Source organism: Battus philenor, unplaced genomic scaffold, assembly GCF_028537555.1.
Source record: "Battus philenor isolate CCGP_79_NKW_IND1 unplaced genomic scaffold, ilBatPhil1.0.hap1 SCAF_10, whole genome shotgun sequence".
NCBI lineage: Eukaryota > Metazoa > Arthropoda > Insecta > Lepidoptera > Papilionidae > Battus > Battus philenor.
This window is the reverse complement of record NW_027181662.1, coordinates 7,058,065-7,084,256: the sequence shown is the minus strand read 5'-3', so window position 1 is coordinate 7,084,256 and position 26,192 is coordinate 7,058,065. Positions and strand designations below refer to the sequence as shown.

The window sequence follows — 26,192 nt, the reverse complement described above, 5'->3', positions numbered from 1 at the left end:
TTCAAGCGCTAACTTAATTAACTATTACAATGAGAGATATTTCGCATACTAAAGTATTAATTTTCTGAACACTAGCTGGCAGGCGACACAGCGTTCAGAACAGATAGACGTTGATTTCTAAGTGAAGATTTCGGAACGGTGAGTGTAGGAGTTCCACTCAGAAGGTGTATAGACGATCTTTTAAAGGTCATTGGACGATAATGCATTCGGGCCCGCTTCATACTAGGTCCATCTGAAATTTATGGAGGAGGTCTGTATCCACCACTACGGTACATATGATGATGATGGTAACTAGCTGCATTATATGTCACCTGACGTTAATTAATTAATGAAAATGCAATATCAATTATCGAATTATGCTGAATATGGTATAATTATTTTAGATGTATCATAACAAGATTTTTCTTTATGCTGTTGATACGAGAAAAGAAATGCATCCGTCAAGAAGACGTACGGATTCAGGATATGTATTCACGGTTGGAATCCCTTCAACCCGCACTACGCGTTTTGTTACTACTTTTATATATCATAGCCAACCGTCGTTGTTGTTTCCAACCAACAATAACTAAGGAATCTTCAAATTAATAGTGAATAGGTTTCATATAGGCAAGCCTAATGCTAATCTGCCTCGCCTGATGTTAAGTGTGACATCGTAGACCTCGTCATCACTTAACATCAGGCGAGGCAGATCAATGCTTTGCCTATATAGTCCATAAAAAGGTACATGAGCTGTACGCATCGTGCTGAGCATTTTAAATTCCATTATAATACAAATAAAATATAGACGGGATAAAGTTAGTCAAACAATTTATTTACATTAAGTTCTAAAACATTATTGAAATTTAACCTTTAAAATTGACCTTATCACTGGCCTTTCACAAGAAAGACTTAGGTTAATTAATTTCATATTAAAAATAAATTAAAATAAAAAAATCGTCCTTTAAAGGAATATTTTACGAACAATTTTTAGAAAGGCATAAAAGTGAATGGCATACGTTGTTACGAAATCCTTGCAAGTTGATTTAGGGCATGACACGTGTGATCCTTGACACTAGCTCGTATAGAACATCTATAATATAATTATGTATATACTATTTAAAACACACGTGAGATGAATTGTTCTTTTACTTATTCAAGTAATTCATTTTGAAGCTCTCTGCACCTTTATGCGTAGGATGTCGTTAGGATTGGCCCTGACGCCAATTCCTGTGTCACCCCAGCTCTGAGGATGTGGTTTTGAAAATACTTCATCATTGAAAAAATATTGTAATATTTGACCGAGGCAGTCTGACATGCCCTAGTAATCTAGCTACTCTATCTTGGTCGAAAGCGAGAGAAATTATTTATTACCTTTATGCTTGGTGATGGTGTGTTTTAGATAGGCGCAGGAGTAGTGGTGTTGAAGTCAACATTATCGCTGGAAGTCTTTTAGAAGTAATGAAAATTCTAAGGCGGAAAAGAAACCGTCAATTATTTCTGCACTGTAAATATATATATATGTCTTGTATGTAAATTTAATGTGAAAAGCAAGCATTTGGTTTTTATTATATCGATAACCTACTTTTTCTTTATTGCATTTGAAACTTCCGCCGATTTTTAAATGTTATGTCTTTTTTGTGGAAATTTTGAATGATATACAGTTCACTCGATAAGTTATTTTGTAACATGAAATCAAAAGTGTTTATAGAATTAATTTCCACCAAGAAGTTGCGGTAAAATATAGACTAGGAAAATAATATCGTCAAAAAAAAACTAAAGAAAATTATTTCTGTTAGTGATTCTAAAAAATATGTTTCTTCATTTCGCTTAAGTAAGATAGGCTGTAACGGTATGTGGCATGACACGTACACGTTATTAATATTAGAAATACGTGTTTAACTTCCAGTCACACCGCGTCGTAATCAGTAATATAGAGAGAAACCATATTTACATAATCCTTTATACAATTTGCAGCAAGCTTAATTAATGGTATATTTTCTCTATATTTTTTTCGCATCGTATGTATAGAAGAATATAAGCGATGTTTATTTGTCTTGATATAATTTTGCAGAAGAGTGACAGTAATAAAAATTAATCGCCGTCGTCGTCGTTACGCCAATAGACGCTAACTGCAAGGCATTGGCATCGCCTAATGATGTCTATGGGGGGATATAACATAATCGTCACGATTGGTAGGCGGGTTGGCGATCGCAGAATAGTATGCACCATTATGCGTAGAAAAAGCTGCCGTCCATCACTTCTGGAAAATTGTTTGTGAGAATTGATATTCTTATATTATTGATGCACAAAATGTTAATTAAAAGATTGTATTTTAGGAACCGAACCAGCGACATATCATCACAAGTCACTGTCCTCTATCATTGGGCTACCAGTGCTAATATTATTAATAAAAATATTATGCAAATATTAATAATTGTGGTGAATTATCAAACGGTAAATAAAAATATTAAAACGATAGTTTTATTACAAATGTTTAAACTTACTGATAAGGTAAGGCCTTTTTGATAATGTTTTAGTGACGTTATTTTATTATGTTAGTTAGTTGTACCGCATTTAAAATTAACAGTGCACTGTTCCATTGTTTTCGATGTAATATTTCAAGATTGTATGACTGTAAGTTGAAAAGTGATGCTTTAGATGTAATTCGGTAATGTTAATGCAATTCGTTTTAAAACAACAAGTGTCGTAATAATATATTTATCGTCCTTACGTCGTTTTCCTCACTACCAGAGGATCGTCAAGTTGAAAAAGTCTACCCAGTAATTAACCTGTCCAAGATCAAGATTCAGCGATCCTGAGGGACTAAATAAACTCAAAAACGTCTGCCGTAAAACGACGTGGCACCTCAACATAAGTATTTTTCCGGGAATACCCTATGGAACATTGAATAACCTTATAGACATTAGTAAATATATTTTCTACTATTACTAAATATTGACATTTTTAGCGCTGTATTTCTTAACTTTAGAAAATAATAAGAAATACGGTGTTTCTTGAAGAATAAAAGCAGCCTGTATATTGTAGTATATTTTATATATTTTAAATACATTTTGACTTGTTTTTGTTATTAATTTCGTATTATAAAACGATGCTCAAAAAGTTCTTTTGCTGAGTTTATGTCGTCTGTTCAGTCATTTTAATTCTCTTTTTTTAATTCATAATATTAATCTACGAGTACGGTTGATTTTAACTATTAAGGGCACTACGATTGCCCCGTTACTATGATATATCACCATCTTAAGTTGTACTCGATTGTACACTGTGTAGAAGCGGACGTTTCCTTTTCGATAAATCTACCTATCGCTTCGACGGCTTTCGTGTAGTATATCACAGTCATAGCGCTGCGGCAGCGTATAGTTTAAAGCAAATGAACTTTGTAGGAGTAAAGTTTAGTAACATACGGGGACAAAAATTAGTTGTTGTATGGTAAATATTTGATTTATACATAATGTACACATCAAACACAATAATGTTTGTTATGGTAGAAAAAACTAAATTTAGTGTATTTGTAAATCATACTCAAACCTCATATCCATGTTCAACACCTCGGTGTAGTGTAGGTGTACGGTCTGAAATTGTAAAGACTAATTTTTAATAAAGATGATATGATAGCGAAAATAAAGAGAACCTTTAAGAATTAAATATAAATTAACAATAAAAAATAAGTTTTTGACATAAACCTTTTTAGATAAAATCATCGGTATCGATTTATTGTTGCAACGTGTAAAATTATAAACAATGGATATTTTTCACGAAGTTTGAGATCACCTGCATACACTTTTCATTCAGATCGGACCATGTCATTTGTGTCAATAAAATACTTACAAGTTTTGAAAGTTCCCAGATAAGGCAATTAATGTATTGTAGCATAAGGATTTAACACATTTAGTCGAATATTATATAAACCGATAAAATAAAACCCTTTTTAAAGTACTTTAGAATGACTATGACATATAGACGTCTAATAACTCTGATCCACAGATAAAACAGGGATGCTTCAACGCACTCAAAATGTAGTTTCTCCGTTTTAACTTTCAGTTTTTTTACGTTCATATATATGTTTTGTTGGATACAGTTGACATTAGCATAGCGTTCGTCTTCATTCGTTTAGCATTTATAACTGATCTCCGATAAAATAGATTTGAATTATAACGAAAGTTCATAAATAATTTCCTAAGCTGATGAAGACATATTCTTATTATCTATTTAGATGCCTTTCTATGTAAATAGAATCAATCCCTTGAAGAAGATTCTTCTTTAAGCTATATCTAGTATAAATCTAGGCTAACAAGTAACTAAGTATTGATAGGAATCGGAATAACTGTATCAAAACCAACCTTTCCTGTTAGAGTACTTGTTAAATCTTCTATTATAATTCATACAAGCAAAAGTCAATAGCTAGGAAGCTATCTGCTATCCTAAAGATAACCACGATGACCGATCTTAATATTTGTAGCATTCACCGGATCATATTCTATTTATCAAAATCCCGAACAACATTGGCATTGTTCACCTTATAAATTGTAGTCTTTTAAACTGAGATACAATGCTTGCACATAACTTATGGGCGGCAAAATAAAGTGCCGTGATAGTACATAAAGGAACTAAAAACTTTCTTTATAATCTTTGAAAGCATTGTTATATTAAAAATACTCATGTAAATATTATATTGTATATCATTAACTTGTAAGTAACAATGTTACAATTTTTTTGATAACGAGATTTACAAATCAGACATTGGTTATAAAAAGTTATCTTACAAGTGTTAGAAACAGAACCATATACAAGAGATGTTCTCGCTTTTCCTACCTGTTATAGAGCGAGAAAGTTGGGTAAGCTTTTTAAGACGAAGATCAATCTAAATTTATGCGTTTGTAAATGTGTTGTATATCCACTAGAATATAAACTTTTTTAACAGGAAGTACACAATGTAAATAAACTATTTTTTAAACTTAACTGTCATTGCTGCTAAAATGGCATTTGACAATTCCATAGGTTTTAAGTGGCAGGGCGCAGAGGGCCCATGATGTGTTTTAAAGTATCGTAGTTCGAGTGCTCCCGAGGTGAGCTCCGACTCGGGCCGCTACATACTAATATTTCATCGCCGAGCACTTAGACCGTTTTAGTGAACGTTTCATGAAGACTAGGCCTCGGACTAGGAGAACTCGGCTTAGACTGCCCTTCTACGATAATATCCGCTTAGCATTCCTTCATAAGGGCGCCGGAGAGGGCCGAATTTTAGCTCTTCGGTTGCTATCGCCTGGCTAATATCACTACTGTCACTCCGGAAAGCATTGTCACTAGAGAAGAAATAACGGAGGAAACTCCTGTAATGCTTCTGTCCAGTATCATAACTCGATTTTAACGTATATATAAGTAGTTATCCTAGTAATCATTGTATTAGTTACCTGTTATTTGTTTAATTTTAAATTTAATAGAAGTCACAGAGATCTGAGGCTCCGTGTTAGAAGAATTGAGTACAAGAACAATTTTTGTTTAAAAAAAAAACGTGATTACTGCTAATATTTAGCTCTAATAAAATTGGAAATATCGTTAATTAACGTATACAAAGTTACTATTATATCGAGTTTTTTGCCAGTTTTACTCGACGGAATCAACATTCCGAATCTCGCAGACTGGAAAAAGTTAGGACCATTACTACTATGCATAAATATATATATTTATATATTACGTCAACATTTTAGCGCTACAAAGGTGCATTACAAAAGAGTTATAAAAAGCAGTTAAATATATTGCATTGGTAAGTAACTTTGACGTAGGTAATCTAGGCTTTCCATCACTGTGCAAAGTAAGAAATCTAACGACTGTATTAAAGAAGGTTAAATAGGCAATGTTTATTGTCAACACGTCTGCATATCCGTAAGCTTGATCGTCGCAAGCGTCTTGTCGAAATAGTTAAGACCGCAGTCGGTTCAAAACGACCGCAATCGTCCAACTGTTGCCGATTGTGACGAACGCTCTTAGTTCACGCGCCTCGCGATTTGCGTTCCGAAATTTATAATTTTGCATAAAATTAAGAAAAAGTATTCTAGTAATATGGATGCTAGATAAATATTAAAAAAATAAGAACAGTGATAAGTGATGACCATTGGTTGTGATTAAAGCCTTATTAGTGATTAAAGGTAAGTTTTGACGTATAAAAATTGACTTTTTAAATAACGAATTCCGTAGCGAAATGTCAATAGCGGGAATTGAACAAATGCTATTAATAGTTAATTATCAACAGACAAAAACAAACAAAGAACCTATTGTTAAACTAATACTCTTATAAATTGAATAGTAGAAGATATATTTACATATTAATAAATTTGAAAGATAAAATTCGATTTAAATAATGTAAGAATGGATTTCTAAAATTTTTAAAAATTAGTTTCTATTTTATGTAACTTCATAAATAAGTACTTTCGTAAAGAACTAAGTTACTAAGGAATACAAATGACAAATACGTTAATTAACTTAATCTATGGTCTATGACAACTCAATTCCATTTTGCATTTATAACTGATCTCCGATAAAATAGATTTGAATTATAACGAAAGTTCATGAATAATTTCCTAAGCTGATGAAGACATATTCTTATTATCTATTTAGATGCCTTTCTAGATATAGCTTAAAGAAGATTCTTCTTTAAGCTATATCTAGTTTAAATCTAGGCTAACAAGTAACGGAGTATTGATAGAAATCGGAATAACTGCATCAAAAGCAATCATTCCTGTTAGAGTACTTGTTAAATCTTCTATTATAATTCATACAAGCAAAAGTCAAAAGCTAGGAAGTTATTTTATGCAGGGTGATTGGTTGTAGATTTAAAAGCAAAAATTTAAAACAGTCGAAAACCAAAAGCTTTATGGCTTTTACACCAAAATTTCATCACCTTGAATAAAGTGATTATTCAACCCTTTAAAGGTTTTACAATTGCAATCACCCCGTATATTATTTATAACGCAAGCGCATCGTATAAATCAATTTTAATGTTATGGAAAATCGAGTTTCTAATTATTTATAAGAAACTTGATTTTAACAAAAACGAAATTGTTTGTTTTTAAATATAGATTATGCAATGCGACGATATCGCCGATAGCCAAAAGCCATTGCATGTGATATAACAATATTCTAAGTAGATTGTAATGTGATCTAAGAGGATATATATACATATATTTACCGTACATATATTTATATATATGATTAATATCCGAAAATTCAAAACCTAATTTTAGCGTTCGTGTTTATTTAAATGTTATATTGTTGTGAAATCAGTGGATACTTCTCGGTGTTTTTTATTTTATGTTGTTGATATTTTAACAATAATTGTTTAGAGAACACGTTTTATATTGTTTTAAACATACTTCCTGTCAATGGTTTGACATTTCATAAACCCTTTTGCTTAACTTTGATACTTAATGTCAGTTATACGAAACAACGAAATTAAAGCATCGAGTTTGCAAATGTCATTGCAGCCATTACTGGATACGGATCTAAAATGAATTAAAAACGTGTACCCGTGGTACAATGCCGATTTCCTTGTTCAACTTCTACTTTCGTTTCTTAGAACTGAAACTGCAAGAACGTAAGCTTCATAACTAACCCTGTTTTGAAAACATTCCGAAATGAATCGCTGCGAAAATTTTTTACGCCATTATTTTGTTATTACGTTAAACAGTTGTTTTATTTTGAAATCGATACTTTCAAGCTTCACAATGGTGACCGAGTTTTTATGTTAACAAAAAAAGAACAGTTTACGAAATCTAGTTTTTTTACTTGTAAATATGTATACGTTCTGCGCGTATGTTAATTAATACTGGCTTTAAATTGCACACCACACATTTATAAATAAATTTAACGGTTTTGTTTCTAAAAAAGCTTTTCTTAATTATAAAAGAAATATTTTTTAAACAAGATATAATTCGTTCACGAAATCTTCGCTATTTTGATTTTTTGTAGAACGAAACGAAACTAAAATAGTATTATTGTTATAACATTCACAATAACTTTCTTGTAAAATATACACAGAACCCAAAAAGTAATATATTTCCTCACACTTGTCTGTTGATTAAGAATAATTCAGAAATACTATTTATAACAAATAAGTTTTTTTTTAGCTATCATTATCGATACTCAAATGTTTAAGAAAAATATTTTTGACCTCTACGTCTAGGCCGGTATAAAATTCGGGAAAAGTCATTATTGCGTTATTTTTTTTTGTAATAAACATAGGTGCCTTATAAGATAATATTCACAGACATAGTTTACTTCATTGAATCGTCGTTTCAGCTCAGTGTCCTCTGCAAGGCCCTGGCCTTTCCAAAGAGGGAATATACTGTAATTCTATCAGGGAATATACTATAATTGCCGTAAAGTTCGGTATGACGGTACGCAGAGAACGCTGCTGCCCATCATTTTGAAATAATAAGTCCAGTATCAATCCTTTGTAACTAATGCACAAAGTGTGAATTGTAAAATATTGGGAATCGAACTCGCGATCTACGATTGCAAGTCACAGCACTTAACGCTGGACTAGCATTTCATTCTTTGCCTATCAATGATATTTGGTGTTCTTTGCTTTTTTGTATGTAAATACCGTTAGATTAAATTAATGCTACATTTTGGAGAAATAAAAATTAGGTCTGGATTATCATAAAAAAACATCGCATGTCATAGATAGATTCATTAATAATATTTTTTGTTAGCGTGGTAAAATCAGCAATCGACAATTTATGTTTAATTTATTTAAAATTCTCACGGTGAAACTCAGCAGATAAAAAGTCTTCACGATAAATCAAAATATAGATTGCCTCTCACAATGTAACATATTAAGAGTCCTATTTTTAGTAATTGACTTTATGTTATATAAATCAATTTAATATTATTGTCAGTTTTTTATAACGCTTGCGTAGCTCGCAATGCTTAGATACGAGATACGTTTTTTTCCCAATTACAAGCTGTAGTTCAACATATGTTTATTCAACATTGCACTTTTTGCTATAGACCAATGCTTCATTATACAATGAAGGACATCACGATCCGCTCTACGACGTCATCTGTCTTTGCGGTTAAGGATTCGAGATGTATAATGATCTTAACACCAATTAAATTTCACAATTAACTTGAATTTTTAATCGCTTTATTTCTTATGAATCAGTGAATATAATGTAATAAATATCCTAATAAAATATTTGCACCGAAGTCAATAGGATATAACGTCAATATTTACGGTTTATAATTACAGAACCCCAGAAACATATTATTAAATGTTAGTTTTTTTTAAAATTCGTAAAAATAGTGAAGACGTTAAATAATGATATTAAAAAAATCATTATCATTTTTTCCATATGTTCTGTAAATTTTATACTTGTGTCAATAATTATTAATTTTATAATTTTTAACATTTTAATTTCATAATTTTCAACAAGTAATCACGTAGTAAAGTGTCCAATTTTATATTTCAAATGCTGGTCCAGATCAGTATTGTCACGCCATAAAAAATTGAATGTCAACTTAAACGAGTTTTAATTAAAAAAGTTCTGTCTTTTGTGCATGGCTTAGTGTCATTTGCCAAGTCGTTTAAAGTCGCTATGGGTTTGAGGAGACAGAGCGCTGTAGGCGTTTAGCTTAGATCTCTTTGCAGTAAGTAAGTATAAAGTACTTAGTGCCCTGCATATCTTAAAAATGCGAAGAGGTTTTAAGTATAAAGAACCATAGCTGTAGGAAGGAAGATTCTTTATCCTAATTAAAATAAAAGACTATTGGGCGAAGACAACTGCATAACTCCTCTATACGGAACGCTATTACAGAATGCTTGTTTTTGTCAAAGGTATCTATTTATACACCTGCGGAAATATTATCACGGGAACATACGGCAGTCGCGCGGTTAATAATTTTTAGCTCTACTGCAATTCAGATATTGCTCAAAGTCCGCCGTCTGTCAAAGACACAATTATTTTAGCGCCGTTCGGGACCCACGATTAAGGAATCGGCTGATAATAAAATAAATGAAGTACAAGTGGCAGCTACAAGGTTATACTCAGATGACGCCAGGTCTGACTAGTAGAGATATCCCACCCAAACGTGTTCAAGGTGTTTGATGCTGGCCTGCCTAAATATTTTTTTCAGACAGAAATCTCAATATGATCAAAAGATAAAAATATAGGATACGTTTATTCAACAAAGGAAATTTTAGCAGAACTCTTATCGTCAACTTATTTTTTTTTAATCGATTTGGTTTTGACTCTACTCTGCTCGCAAGGTGTTGTGGAAGAAGAAGCAGAATGAAACACCATAATGTCACTTATAATAAAACATAGATAGTTTTTACCAAGATTTACAACACAGATTCACAACACTTACCAAGTTTACCAAGATAACTTGTATGTGTTTGTTGTTTAATGTCAGATGTCAGCCAAACAAAATATAAAATAAAGAATAAGAAATATACCGCCGGTACCATCTCATAGTAAAACAGGAAAAAATTTAAGCATACACCCAGTGTGTACTTTATCCAGCGGGCAAAGTTAACAAAGTCAACAATTATACATAAATCCAAAGTGTGCAAGTACACAATTTACTTATTAAAATTGTATTCATAAAGAACACGTGAAAAATATTATGTTCTTATTGTACTAAATAAAATATACAAATATAAATGAGTTTTTCGATGTCTCGATTTCAATGCACCATTGTCATAAAACCACATAGATTAAACATAGAATAATTATGATAACACACGAAATGAAAAATATAAAACAAGTCAAGTCATATGGTAACCAATAACAATCAAAATTAGAGCAAGCAAACGCGTCCGCACCGTACAAGCGATAGGTGTAGACTGATATTTTGTCCCCATGTAAAGGAATCCTTACATTCTTGTGACTATGCATTGAGATAGGGTATGTGCTATCTGGTTGGCACTCTATTTGGTAAATATATTTCAACAGCGCATTATTATGGGCGAGCCGTACTGCTTGCTATTAGATCATCGGCATCCTTTCTTCATCACTTTCTAGTTTCAAACCTTAGTAAACAACCTCTAAAAAGAGAAACCTAGAACCACAGAGAACGGTGCATATTTTTATAAGTTGCTTATGTAAAGAAGTAATCTACTTTAAAAGTAAAAAAAATTGCATCGTGTCAACATATTAAGTTTTTATTCGAATGATTAAAAGCATTACATTATAACGGTCTGATTACGACATTAAAGCCAGATTGAACGTTTATTTGTTTATTAAATAGACTAGAGTCCATAATTATGGTATTACACAGTTTATGCATGCGACAACGCGATCGCAATTCGCTTTTGTAGTTGACAGATAAATTATTCAGCCATCTTTATTAACGGTTTTATAGAAGTACATTGAACATTTACGAGTTTTGCATTTTGACATTCGAACTTTAATTTAAATTTGATTTATATTTTGTATTATTAGCGAAGTGCTATGCATTTGTATCAATTCAAACATCAGATAATTTTTATACGGCGCATAGATCTGTTCTATTTCGGTGTATTGTATCAGGTCTTTATCTATAATAATCGTTATTTTGTAATTTCTCTCAAATAAAGTAAAAGAAATCGATTTATAAAAACACAACGTATTTTGTTTTATTTTTTATCCATGTAGATAGAACATAATGATATACCAATACGAGATACGTCCAATTTTAATGACAATATCTCACAGAGATAGATGATATTTTCAAGATCTCTTCTTTTTGTTCATTATATTTGTGAAGTTAAGTAAAATGATATGTATACTAGAAGATACCTATACATTTTAATAAAAATAAAAGAACAACAATTGTGTGGTCTATTAAATCAGTATAGTAACCAACCAAAATAATATAATATTAGAATCAGAAATTTTCAGAAATATATGACTTAAATAAACCGCTGTCAAAAAGACAATATACACCTAGATATACGCATCAATGAAGTCACTATGAAATTAGTATTGTAGGCATATAACGTGATCGTAGTCAAAATAAGCCATTTCATGCAAGACTTGTTTAATAAATGTTACGAAAATATACCTAAAGATTTAATAGATTTTTAAGATAATAAATATATGTATTTAAACAGATTTATGAGCTTCGCTGCGTTTATTTTATAAATTTTCCAGTCTGTCTTTAAGTTATTTATATTATTTTGCTCTAACTTAATTACAATAAGGTCTATGCAATGTTTTTAAATTTAATTGTTTGCATTTTGTTCACTATAAGAATACACTTCCAAATAAAGCGGATTTTTTATTTATAGTGAAACTGTCGTCTCAATTTTAGTCATTTATTTTAACGGATAATTAGGTGATAAAGTCAACCTTTGACCTACGAATATAAGAAATATTAAATATATATGGATACATATTTAATTAAAAGCAGGACACGAAATCTATTTTACACTATTAAAGTAATTAATAATTTTAATTAAGAAATGAACAATATTTGTAATACAGATATAGAGATAAAAAACTAAGGTACGTAATTATTTGCAGTTTTAGTGTACTCATCTCAGTAATGAAACGGAAAATCCTTTGAATTTACCTGAAGATTTAATAAAAAAAAACGTATGCAAACATTTTTAATGGTTTATTACGACATCTCAGTTATTTTATTTATGTTAATGAGTCAATTATCGAGTTCAGGCAGCGGAAAAAGATTCTCCGAGTTTAATACGCCATAGACGCAGATTCTATCTTTTTTTTAAATGGTCCTAATGCGGCCTTGTACAGTGAGCGATTCCATTGTTGCCTAACTTAGCGTACCTACGCTCAAAGTAGTAATTGTATGATCACTTGAATTGTGTTTAGCAAACTGTACACCGATTGGTAAATGTAGGAATAAAGTTATATTATTTAATTTCAACTGTGGCATTTCAACCAACAACAGAGCTTGATTGTATCCTTTCCCCCAATAGGTTATACTGATAGGTTACTTGTTTTATACCTTAGTTTTTATCTGTGTTTCATCATGACTATTTCACATATCGAATTCCAAGTAACAGACGTAGGCCTCTTCTATAGATATCCTATAGGAGCAGTTGGAAGCGGCTAGTATCGAGCGTCTTCCTATGACCGTAACACATCTATCCACATTGCGGGTACATATCTTACGCCGCGCTTGCCAGTCTATGATCTCCCCTCCAGAACCTTAAGGACTTTATCTATGTGGATTAAAAACAACCTTTATCTGCTGCCAAATAAATGTTCCCAAATTCTTTTTGTAAGGGCACTGTGCTAGCTAGACAGAAGTATATCCAAAAATTAAATTGGTTAGTAATAATGAGCCTAGGTTATATTTACACAAGAGCAAAATATTAATTTAAATCTGTGGTTTGCACGATGCGGACGCATTTTTGAGCACTTACATTAATTTTTCTGGTTCACACGACAAATTGACGTGTTTTTCGACTGATTCCTATTAAACCTACAATTAAAACCTTACGTAACTACGCATCTATTGTTTTTTTTTGCAATTATTGATGTTCACTATAATCATCTGTTTCTTTCACGTGTTTGCAAAAGCGTGTCCGCTATATTAACTCTATCTAGCGAATATAGTACAATCAAATTATCGGATATGCCTTAAAGCGGTTAATAGAGGAGTGGGTAGTAAATGTACATAAATCCGAAAAAAATAACTGATAGAGGTTCTAGACGCTAAATGTCGACCGTTTATGTCCAAGGCTTATTTCCAGCAGTGGACGTCATATGGCTAAAATGTTGATGATGAGCAGATAAACTAAAATCGGCATCCGCATGACGAACTCAAACATTACTAAGAAGTTACTACTCTGTAATAGACAATGCGTATCGTGAAATATATACCTTAATCATTTTGATTGATTAACATAGAAAATCAACCTAAAAACGCATATTTAACGACTTTGATATGAAAATTGTATCATTAAACTTTAAAGCAAGACTATCTTTATAAACAATAGCATGTAAAAGTTGTATAACAGAGATTATAGAATCTATAATCTAGAAGGGGGAGATGCGGGAAAACAATGATACGAGGGGCCCCAGCCCTGTTACTGCATCGTATCCGCCTAAGCGGATGTCAATCGGGAATATCCAATATTAACAGCCCGAGATTAAGCGTTTATAACAAGGAATTGTTTATCTACTGAAATATCTGTTTATAATTTTAATACACTTTTGGCAAAATCAGTCTCTAAGTCTTATGGTTCCTGAGATATGGAGATTAGTCTATACATATGTGAAAAAGTGTAAAGTACAGAAAGAAAAAAAAATCGCTTTATTCAATTCCTATAAAGTATTGATTAATTTACTGAAATTAATGTTTTTAACGAAACTAATGAATTGTAATTGTCATAGACAACCATGTTGCAAATGCGGTTGCATAACTTTATTGTTATCGTACAAGTTACCACACAAAACGTCTTGCATATAATGCGGTTAGCATGCCATTTAAAACGCTCGTTTCAGTGGCTACTAGTGCTGATGATGATTAATGTTTTATGGTCTTGTCTATGGTTTAGGCTAATCGCGTGAGAGAAAATTCTACTTAGAAACTGTATCCGTGTCTTCATTGTCTTTAGATTTAAAAAAAAACTAATGTGTAGCTTTAACAACATTATGTCAAGATATCACGCAATAAAACAATACACGTAACCCATTCATGCAATAAATTGAAAAAAAAAATGAACAAAAACTGAAAAAAAAAAGGAAAAAAAATTGATAATAAAATTTCTGACTGTATCACTCGAACTATTGTATTAATACTGTATACGAAATCGTTCACGAAAAATAGAAAATCCGATTGATTTGATTAAAGGCTCTTGTCCGATCAGGATGATTGCGACCGTGTTAGGTTGATGAAAGATTTCATTATAAGGGAGCTCAATTTTGGGTCTAGATTCTATACAGTTAGGCTCCTTTGGTTTTCTTCTCTGGACGTTTCCGTAAGTGGTCCAAAGTGGTAAATAAAATAAAGGTAAATAAATTTATTGTCTGCAGATAACCAAATAACTTCGTCAAAACTGCTTGCAGGAAAGGCAGTAACAGACATTACCGGCGATCATTTGCCCGACGGTCAGATTAAGTCAAATCAATAATTAAACTCTCTATTGATAACGTCCTAAAGAAAGCAGAGAACAGGATAGTATGGAAAGAGTTTGTTATATACCGTAGAGGCTTTTCAAGACAGACACGGGAAGAGACGACTGAAAAGAAGAATTGAAATTCTTTCATACAAAAACCAGCTTAAGAGAAAACAAAAACTAAATACTTGATGTAATAATTTATGCGAAAAAAATGTTGATCCAGTTAATTAACATATAATTAAAGAAGAGCGTATTGTCATTTGGTACTTTTTAACTTTGTCATGTAATCAACTGTTACTAGTGTCGTAGTCACGTTTTAGATAGCAACTGTACGTCGCCACTGATTACGTTTTCATGAACGCAAAAACTTTGTAATAATATTCAATCTTAAAGAGTAGATTAGGATGAGGCATTACAATTTAAACATTTAAATTTACCTTTCATTTTTTTTACGGCGGGGGTAGGCCTCCTTTTAAGCTGACGGAGGACTGAAAAGAAGAATTTTCGCACTGAAAAAAAAACACGGTGGGACTTCAATTATCTGAAGTTAATGAATTTGTTTTCTGTGTATTATGAATAAGAGAAACGAATTCATTTTAATTTTACTGTAGGAGAGTTTTTTTATTAAGTGTCAAAACTGCTGACAAAACTTACAATGAATATTTAAATCAAGCTAAATTAAATTTAAAAAAATACGCCAAAACTTAGGTTAGCAAGAACTGAAACAAAAACAACTACAAGTAAATTAAAAAAAAATGCGTATATGGTCTGAAGGCTCTAAGGAGTGATAAAAATCTACCGCCCATTTGTTGCTACTCTCAAAAGAATTGTTAAATAATTATAAATGATATAATTATAAGAATTGCTATATAGTTAATATGAATTTGATTTTAACTATAATATCAGTATTATGTCATTGTGATAATAAATATTTTGTAAGTTTAATAATTCACACCGATGTTTTTGTCAGAAGTGTACTAAAATAATTTTGGATAACATGCTCGCCTTAAAAAATAAATCATAAAAAGAGAATCCTTGCTCGTTATTCACACAGTAAACTTATTTTTAAATTTTTAGCACTCTTTATACAATCGTTTGTTTTATTGTTAATAATATGTTCCGTTGTTTTGTGTACATCTATATTATAGTATTGTGTATTACATGAAATTAGGTATTATTAATTATCACTAATATGGTAATGAGAAAGGAAAAAAATATAATAATATAATTTATTTCTATTTTTGTTTATTTACTTATTACGTTTACATTTCATTACAACAATTGTCAAACAGTAACGTCCATTATTCTCTAACTTTGGTATATGTAAATAGACGCGTGACTTAGTGCTATAAACCAGTATAGAAAATTTAATGCGTTTATATACTTAAACAAAGATGGTACGTCCCATAACCCATATATTCCGGTCGCCCAGTGTGTCGGAAAATGCAGTACTGCCAACTTACAATAACCGTGACAAAAGATTTTTTTACCCATGGTGCTACATACATTTGTAAAGTCTTTTGTATTGTAGTATTTTGAAAATATGTGACTCTAAATTAAAAATCTAATTTGTTTACTAAAAAAATGGAAAGATCAAAATATATAAAATTTTATTGAAAATGTTACAAGTTTATTTATTTATTTAGTATAAGTTACTTTATTTACTTAACCACATAGTCACTCATTTTGGAGTGTCCGTCATCATCAGAATGCTAGATGAATAAACTTCGCTATAAAAAAATTATTTCTTCTGTATTAGAAGTGGAAAAGATATAGAGTGGATATACGAATTAATTAACATCGTTTGGAGACGATGCAGGTCCTTTCCTACCAGCCATGTTGTAAATCTTTAGGCGAGCCATATGTTCAGTGAAAAACATCCTATGGTACGATGATAATCAGAATAGAATTCTTCAAAAAAACTCAAAGCGTGTAAAACGTATAAATATCTTTTTACTTCAGCTATCTTTTCATTTAGTATAAGAATATATAAACATTTAGGTACTGGCATTTGTAAAACGAGAGTGAAATGAAAAATTTTATACAAATAAAAACTTAAAATTGACGGACAAATTATACAGCGATCAAGACAAACATTTTTTAACTTGGCCAAAACTTGGTATTCTGTCAACCGTGTGCAAATAATAGACGATGATAAAAAGTCAAAAAGTAATTTGGTTCTAAAGTTTTTAGAATCATTATCTTCCTTCAAATCCTTAACATTAAATACTAACACACCACACTAAGTAAAGTCCGAACCACCAGCTTATAGCGTGTTAGATAAAAAAGCGGGAAAGTACCTGTGCATCACCAAAACATGTTTATTACACGAACAAACTGTATCTTCCAATTTAAATAGAGACGTTAATTGTGATGTGTAGTTAGAACTTGGAACGATAATAAATGTTCACAAAATCATTGCGAATAAATTACACCAATACTTAAATACAGATATTTAATATCCGTATATTATTTAATATCCGCATATATCCTTATACGGATATTAAATAAATTAATAATATTCAACTGGTAAGTCTTACCAATTCTAGATAAAGGAGAAAATTACGAGCACAGTCAAGCATCTGTGCGTTTTACGTTGCGTTTTCTATGTCAAATTAAACCTAAATAAGATTGGTGTTTTAAAACTAAATTAGTATATCTCACTGCTAAAAAAGTTTCACTTATAAATAGTTAGCGTGTAGATTGTTTATAGCCTATTTGTATATAGTTCCCAAAGTAATACAGATGGACGTCCAGGTGTTTACAGGAGATTCGATAGGGGTCTTTAGCATTGTCAAAGTTTAGGTCCCCAAAAATTTTTCTGTTTGCGATATTAAATAATTAAAATATTACACGACTTCATTTATCAATGTAGGCAGATAATATTTAAAGAAGCTAAGCGATAATTACTTACATATTTCATTATCAGAACAAGGTGTCGTGAGTGCATTGCCGTTGCCGTCGGAATGGAGTTTGCTAAATGAAATAAATGAGAATTGATTGGTTCCATCTGTGAGTGTTTAAAAACTTAAAGTTGGATAGAATCACTTTTTTCATAGGTCAACTATACTTTTTTGAAATCCGGAGACAGCATAATCACTTAATTAAACAATCAATGATGTTTTTTTTTAAATTAATAATTGGTTTTTGGGAGTCTGCCGCGATATCATATTTTTTGTCAATATTTGGAATATGGTAGAAATGTAACAGCATAGATAGACTCTTTACCGGAACGAGCTAACTTTTTTAAGTGGTGTGTGATGAAAATTTTTGGAAAACTTTGGTTTTCAGCTTTACATTGCAAATCCATGTTAACTTTATTGCCTAAATAATTTATTTCTGAAATTTTAAATCCTTATATCCCTTTTGTAGAATTTAAGTGTTAAATTATTAATATTTTAATGAGGTTTTTTAAAATTTAATACGATATGAAATCAAGAAGTCACAATTTCGGTAATAAAATTGTAAGAATATTTAAAATTTTAATAATTTCGTTAATTAAAAGTATTTAAGTACGAAAATATTTTTCAGTTTTTTGGTGTAACGGTTTTACCTTATTTTTTTGTGCTGCTTGATAAAACTTCCTATTTTTGATAGCAACATTGATTACATTTAATTCAAATAATTTCCTTATGAAAACACAACAGCTCTGAAAACAAAGTACCATTGAATATGTACATAAATATTCAAAAGTGTTTTCTTGTTCTTTTTCCAGCTGGATGACTCCCACTTCAGGGCTTAGGTCTCCCTAAACGATCACTACGTTATCAAGTCTTGCGCTGTCCGCATTGGCGTCAGCTCGCATAGTAGGTGACTTATCCACACCTCTACCGACTGGTGGTAGCCAATTTCGGCTCCAACAGCCATCGGCTGCATGAGCGATGAGCCCCACACTCTATCAGTTTAGACGAGCAATCCTTTGATTCTTTTCGGTGATCTTTGTTCTCCTGCGGACTTCCTCATTTCTGATCCGATCTCGCAGTGAAATTCTAAGCATAGCTCTCTCCATTGCTCTCTGGGTCACATTGACAACATATTAACATTGGATATATATTCAATTTCTGATCAAATATTAAAATACTCAAACTTATTACAGAGTCGTGATAACAGTAATATCATAATTTCTGTCACCCTGGCCTATTGCTTTAGCCATTTATTGAATAAACTCATAGGCGATTGAGTCATCTAAATCATCATCCTTAGTAGCTTTGCACCGTTATTCTCAAATAAACAGGTATTATTACTTTACATTGTACATTAAAAGAATACTAACTAAAAAGGCTCAAATACATTTTTATTAATAAAAATTTCTGCTTATAAGGTTATTCTTCAAATATGTCTATCACCAAATAAATATACTCACCTTAAATGGTTACATTTACATTAATTAACGTTTGATTAACCACTTTCAAGCGTATGGTTGGATTGTTCCAATATTTTACATTAAAATTTTTATTTTCATGTTTTGCCAAGAGACATTACAGATAAAAATAAGATTTTTTATTTTCAAAACAAGGTGTAATTCTATACACTGGAATATAAACCATTTTCTCGCTTTTCAAGATGTTTTGGGGGCTTATTATGTAACGAGTATCAATTACAATGGAAAAAAAAACTTAGACAAAAATATAAGTATAAGAAGAGACTTTGTTAAAGATATATAAAGTCGAAGTCTTCGAGTGAAAATGGTTTAAGATGATTTCACTTTTAATATTTGTCAGAAGAGTGCTAGTTGATAAAACGATAAGAATTTAAAATATTGGGACATAATGTTTTGATGCTTCCATGTTTAAAAAATAGATGCCCAAATAAAACTTAAAAATTCATTTGAAAGTTTTTCGCATAAGCTTTGAATCTCATTTGCTCCTAAAAATTTGCAGACATTTTTTTCTTCCATAATAATATAAATAAATACTTCCATAATGCAAGAAAAATGTCATTACATCAGAGCGAACCTATCAAGTGTTCGTATTATCCCATTTAAATTAAGTTTTGGTTAGTGAGAACTCTTTTGACTAAGTATCAAAACATCAATGACTATTACCACTATATTTCCTACCAAAGAAAGATGATAATTATTTATTTGTATTATTACTTTCCAGGAAAATTTATATTAATTATTAAAATTTATATTCTGTGGACGAATTGGAAAAATATTACGTATTGAAATAATATTATTTATCAAAAATATTTTTAATGTAAGTATTAAGGGTAGTTAAAAATAATTGCATATGAAATATAAAAATCGAATGTAATCGCATATATAACATATTTGTTGATGGTAATTATATAATTGATTTGTACAATATGTACTCAACAATCTTTATCACTTTTTCGTTAGTGGTATATTTAGACATTATTATCTTGTCGAGCTTCTAGGCAACATATTCTTACCGCAGGACATGGGCCTCCCCATAGATTTGCAGTAAAAAAACCGACCTGTATCCAGCGTCTTCCGGCGACCTTATAAAGGTCACTATGCAGTGCTTCCTGGACTGTGGTCTTTCCACTACAGAAAATTAAGGCCCAAGCATAGCTCTAATTAATACCTTCATAGAGCTATATATTTATTTACCTGTGTATAATCATCATAATTATAATTTATATAAATATATATTAATGAATGGAGACAAAGAGAAAGGTTTTCATGGAGAAAAATAGGAGTAAATTACATATATATATATTTTACTAGAATACTCATAAAGTAAATTGTACGACCCTCTAGCCTTTTAACTAGCTTCTGATTGACATCAAACGTTTGCCGCCAAAAATGTGTATTAGGATGTAATCAAACAAAAAAAAACATTGTGTACAAACGCTTTGAAATAAAATATTACTAAAGTCCAGCAATGTACAAAATAAATAACTTATTTTTGTAAGTAATCGTTCTTAACAAGATGTATAAATAAAGTGATCATTGCGAAATACGTCTGATTTATAATTTTTTATTTGAACTGCGAGAGGGAAATAACTTTTGACAGTACCAAGTCTGTCGAGGTTATTAGTATCTGAATACTTGCGGTTTTTGGACCTTTAATAATGATATTGATATGCGTATTTATTTTGTAATGTATATGTTGAAATATAATTAGCGAATTTCAAGCCATTGAGTTTGGATATTTTAAGAATCATCGTTAAAACTGAAAGGCAATCAAAGTTTCAATCATTGTCAGGCGCATGACCTTTTCGTCTCTTCGCTTGAGACTGTAAAAAACATTTGCTGCATTATATATGTGTTACTAATTATTATGGCAAATGTTTATTTCGCTGAAAACCTCATTCGCCAAAAAAGTACAGTCGAAAAAGTTTTTGCTAGCAAACTAAAAACCGTGTTATTTATATAACCACTAATGAATTCGGTAACTAGAGAAACCCAATGATAATTTCAGTATAAACTAACTGTTACTACAGAGTTATGAGTGTTTTTTGTTGAATTTTGTTTGGAAGTTATAAGAACCCGGATGTGAAGTTTTTTTTTATCAAATAAAGCTATCAAATATAGTATGACGGTTTTAAAATGCGGTTTTGCTTTAGTAATTATACAAATAAGTTTAAATGCACACAAATGATCACTGAAAATTATTTATTCATTTACATTTGTTTTGCTATATCACCTTCCTATTACCACAATAACTTGCAAATCCACTGGGTTACTTCGGTTATTAATTTTCGTATACGGATCTCTTCATTGTTAATTTGTTTTTTTTTTTTTAATTCCGTGCTTTGCCTTCTCTATGACTCGTTGTCGTTTTAGCCTATACCCTGCTGCAAGGCATAATCTTCCCCAAAGATATCTTTAGCGGCATATACCTCGTCACGCTTGGCAGGTGGGTTGGCGATAGTAGTGAGATATTATGGTACACAAAGGACACTGCTGCCCATATTCTGGAAACTTAGTTGTGAGCAGTGGCAAAACAAAATAATTAACACACATAATGAGAATTATCTCAGACTGTATCCCAGGAATCGAACCTTCGACCAACGATCATAAGTTTCGGCCTTCTACCCCTAGGCGACCACTACTCCTAAGAACGTAATAGGCTGTATCCTAATTGCCCTTGAGAACATTTAAATAAAGCTCGTTGCGCGACTATGAAAATGCCAATGAGGCCGGAAATGACAGACCATTTCCAATTATAAATTTAAATCGTAGACTTTCGTATTGCGGTACTGTGCAATATTGGACGAAAAGATGTTTCGTACTTTTGCGAACAGTTTTTCGAGTTTGTCGGCATTTTGCTCAAAGTTGGACATAGTTGCTGTTATATAGTCCAGGATTATTAAGTTTATTCATAGCGTCCCCCACGAGTAGATATTAATTAAGAACATCTCATAATAGCTCATATGTACATAAAGATATATAAAGATAAATTGTGTTATGTTCTGTCTAATTACTTTATGGATCATTGAATGACAGATTGTTTACATAATGATGTTAATATCTGATACGCACCGGTGTTGTGGTGGAAGTATTGTCCAAACAATAACACAACGAAAAAAAAATGTTTTCATAACATCTATTCTTTGTGTTCTGTGTAAGAGGAGCTGGTTGTATGACGAACAATAGTTTATATGATAACAACAGATTAAAAATCAAATGTTTTAATGCATGATGTCGAACTAGAGTTGTGAAGATGTTGAGACCGGTAAAAAGTTTTCTATATTTCTTTAACTTCAGGGAGTTATTGTTTTGATGTAATATATAACACGCGAATGCATGAGTTTATATTTATACTAACAGACATTGTGAATTAATAAATATATATATATATATTTAAGTTTAATAACATAATTAACATAAACAGTAGTTATTGAAGAACGCTAATACAGCTGATAACAATGAGAATAAAAGAGGACAAACCAATTTTCGTTATGGCACTAGGAGTCAAGAGTATAAGCTTTCACTTTCGCTATTTGGTAGATTATTTTGGAAGTGACACCTAAGCCTGCATTTAATGTTATTTGGCGTCAAACTATTATGCAATTACATGGATAGTTTGTTGATCAATCGCGTTAAAAGATAGAAGGCAATTCGCTCGCCTTATGTAATAATATTTACACTTGGCGTCACTAACTTGTTTTGAGAAATTGCTCGTGCGCATACAGGATGTTTAATTTGTTTTTAAAGATATTGTAGCTTTTAAGCAGCTCTCTAGGTAGTAAATCAAATCAACCGCAAAACATTATTACGTAATTATTACGGCATTTTAATTAAAGAGACAGTAGATTGTTTATTTATTACTATGTTAATGAAACCATTAAAAATGGCGCAATGAAATATAAATCAGAAGTTTTTACGAACACCGATAGTAAATAACGCCACACTTTCCGATACTTTTTTGGGGAAAATTATACTTGTACTTCAAACTAGATGAGACAAGAGAGAACTCTAGAATAAAATGTATTTCGAAACGGAGTCCTCTCTTATGTTATTGGCTTCTTTATTTGCTTTAAATTATATACGTACAAAAGAATGCATAATTTATTATTACTTTATTAGAAGTATATTATTGATATTTGCATACGGAACTGGAGTCATAGCTCATCATCCAAAGAACTCCTCGGGTTGTTGGGCTGTTGACTTCTGCTTTAGAGTTTTGTTGGCCAATAAGAATTGTGCCCTCAGCAGATCTGTTTCGTGCCCGCTGCGAGATTTCACGTTATGAAAAAGTGGAAAAATAACCGCGGCTCTAGAGAAACAAGGCAAATTAGAAATAAACATCATACAATTATAGTGGTCAAGTCTAAAAAATCACTTAAAGAAGCGGCCATGTCCAAAATAGGCTAGTCGTAAGCACAGATACCAATAGTTTTGACGAAATGTATACTTACTGACAATATCGTAAATGAATATAAAATAAGCATAAGGAATCTAAAGGTCTTGTTTTTTTTTTTCAATCAAAAGATTCATAAGAGATTCAAAAGTTTTTTTTTTAATATTGTTATTATCTTCTGTCGTTGTTATAAGCATTGTCCCACAGACAGGAAACGCGTGCTCTTTATAACTTTTGCATTTACATTTAATTTTTCGCATTTACATTTTGCATACATAATATTTATAATGTTAGCCAAGCGGGGCTTGATAAGTGTCATATACCCATCAGAGTTTTGACAATTTCTTCACGAAGCGAGTTGAGATTTAATATAATTTACATACGACGAACTTTAACGACAATATAACTGTCATATACAAGGTTATATGTCACATACAAAAGCTAATAAACCAGATTTTAAAATAAACATAGCCGCTTTTGTTTACTATTGATATAATATGCTTATATGCTAAAGTATGCAAATTAAACACCTTTCCACATTAGTCATAGACGACACTTTAGTTAGTTGTTGTATTTGTATTTATAAATAGTAAAATGTGTGTGAATAGGTCAACCATATGTTACATTCATTGTTGTTGAATTAGTTTTGTTTATTTTGTCTGTTCTTATTTAAGGTTTATTGTATGTCGAAAATAAGTACATCGATCTAAATATAATTGTCAATAACGAATAGCCTGTTTTTTTAAAAAAATTTATATTAATATAAAATAATATTCAATTTTTTTTATTTGCACTAGACTATCATAATTTTTTTCACGCGAAGTTTAGTTTTGAAATCTTCAATATTTCACTACTTTATTATATTGAATTACTATGATAAAAACACTTGTTAACCTTGGATAGCGATGAACAAAGTTTGTTTATAATTATAATTTAATTTATAGTTAATATAAAAAAGCTAGCTGTTATAATATTACAGGACCACTATCATTGACACTAAACAATGTTCAACCTATTCACCATAATTTTGTATCTATTGTAACAGATTAAAAAAACGTCTTTTTATTCTGTTACAATAGATACAAAAAATATATCTGATTATTACTTTTATTTAAGGCCATCACATAACATATTACATTGCTAGAATAGACTGTGTCTTTTAAATAATTCTCTTTATTTTATAAACCTATTAATTCTTTTAGTAATCTACGGAAAAATAACTAGCGGAAATGTAATTAAATTCCCATAATAGACTGCCAATTCGAGGCTGCACAATTTTGCGACAACCAAATAACTGTGACGAGGACAACATTTGTTTTGCCTACTTGAGACGACTAAGAGAACGGATTCAGTCGCTTTCCGTTCACCAACTCGAATCTTATGAGAATAATAAAAAAATACATTATTAATTCATTTAAAAACAATGGAAGTGACGTGTTTTATTCTTTATGCATCGCCTAGATGGCAACACATTATAAAATGCATTCTCAAATAGTTTTTTTTTTGTCATTAACAAACAGTGTTTATCCGTTGGCATTGACTGCTATACTGGTTGCGAATTTTTTTTTTTAAAAAACCCCACATAATATTAAGCTAGTCATAAGATTTCAGTCAGGCTAAATAAATCATTTCATAAATCATATCATCCAGGAATATTTTTTTGGTATTTTATGGGTGATTATGAGGGAGGGAGGGAGGAGGGAAAGAAAATCTTTGCCCTCAAAGAGGTCTGCTATCTTTTAGGGGTCTCATTCGAGGCCCCTCGCCGCAGAGACATCGTCGGCTAGTGCCACAGATGTCAGCTGTAAGGCCACGCAGCCCGCAACTGCTTCTCCGGCCCTCGGTGCGTCAAGTGCCTAGGGGATCACGGGACTGCAAACTGCCCCTCTTCCGCGATTTTCTGTGACCACACGCGTGTGTCCTCTGTAAGACCGGAGACCACCCCGCCAATTACAGGGGCTGTCTTAAGGCGCCTAAAAAACGCCGCGCAGGCCTCCCGTCGACCTCTCGCCCTCCCAAAGCCGCCGCCCGACCAACTTCCCCAGCTCCCGCGGAGAATATTTCGAAGCCCGCTTCGAAACCTCTTCTCTCTCCTCAGCCCCCAGCCACTTCAGCCTGGGCGAAGCCACTCTACCCGAGAGGCAAGCCCGCCACCCTCTCTACCGCCCCATCAGTTGCTCACGAGCAACCGAAACCATCCAAACCCCAAACCGGGTCCTCTTCGCCTGCCGAGGAACTCAAAGCCCTCGCACAATAACTAGCCAATGTAGACCTCGATGACGTCTGCATTCTCGCCGCAAAACTCCGCAAAGCCTCCGGTCCATCGAAGCGCTTACTCTATA

General features: G+C 31.8%; 1 protein-coding gene across 1 annotated transcript in view; it reads left to right on the top strand.

The window, feature by feature from the left end:
* Nucleotides 1-5,966: 5,966 nt before the first annotated feature.
* Nucleotides 5,967-26,192, top strand: part of LOC137924152 (lysosomal proton-coupled steroid conjugate and bile acid symporter SLC46A3-like) — a 40,031-nt gene continuing 19,805 nt past the window's right edge. Inside the window, exon 1 of the mRNA XM_068767505.1 lies at nucleotides 5,967-6,143. The gene's annotated coding sequence lies outside the window, so the exon portion shown is untranslated. The remainder of the gene's footprint in view (nucleotides 6,144-26,192) is intronic.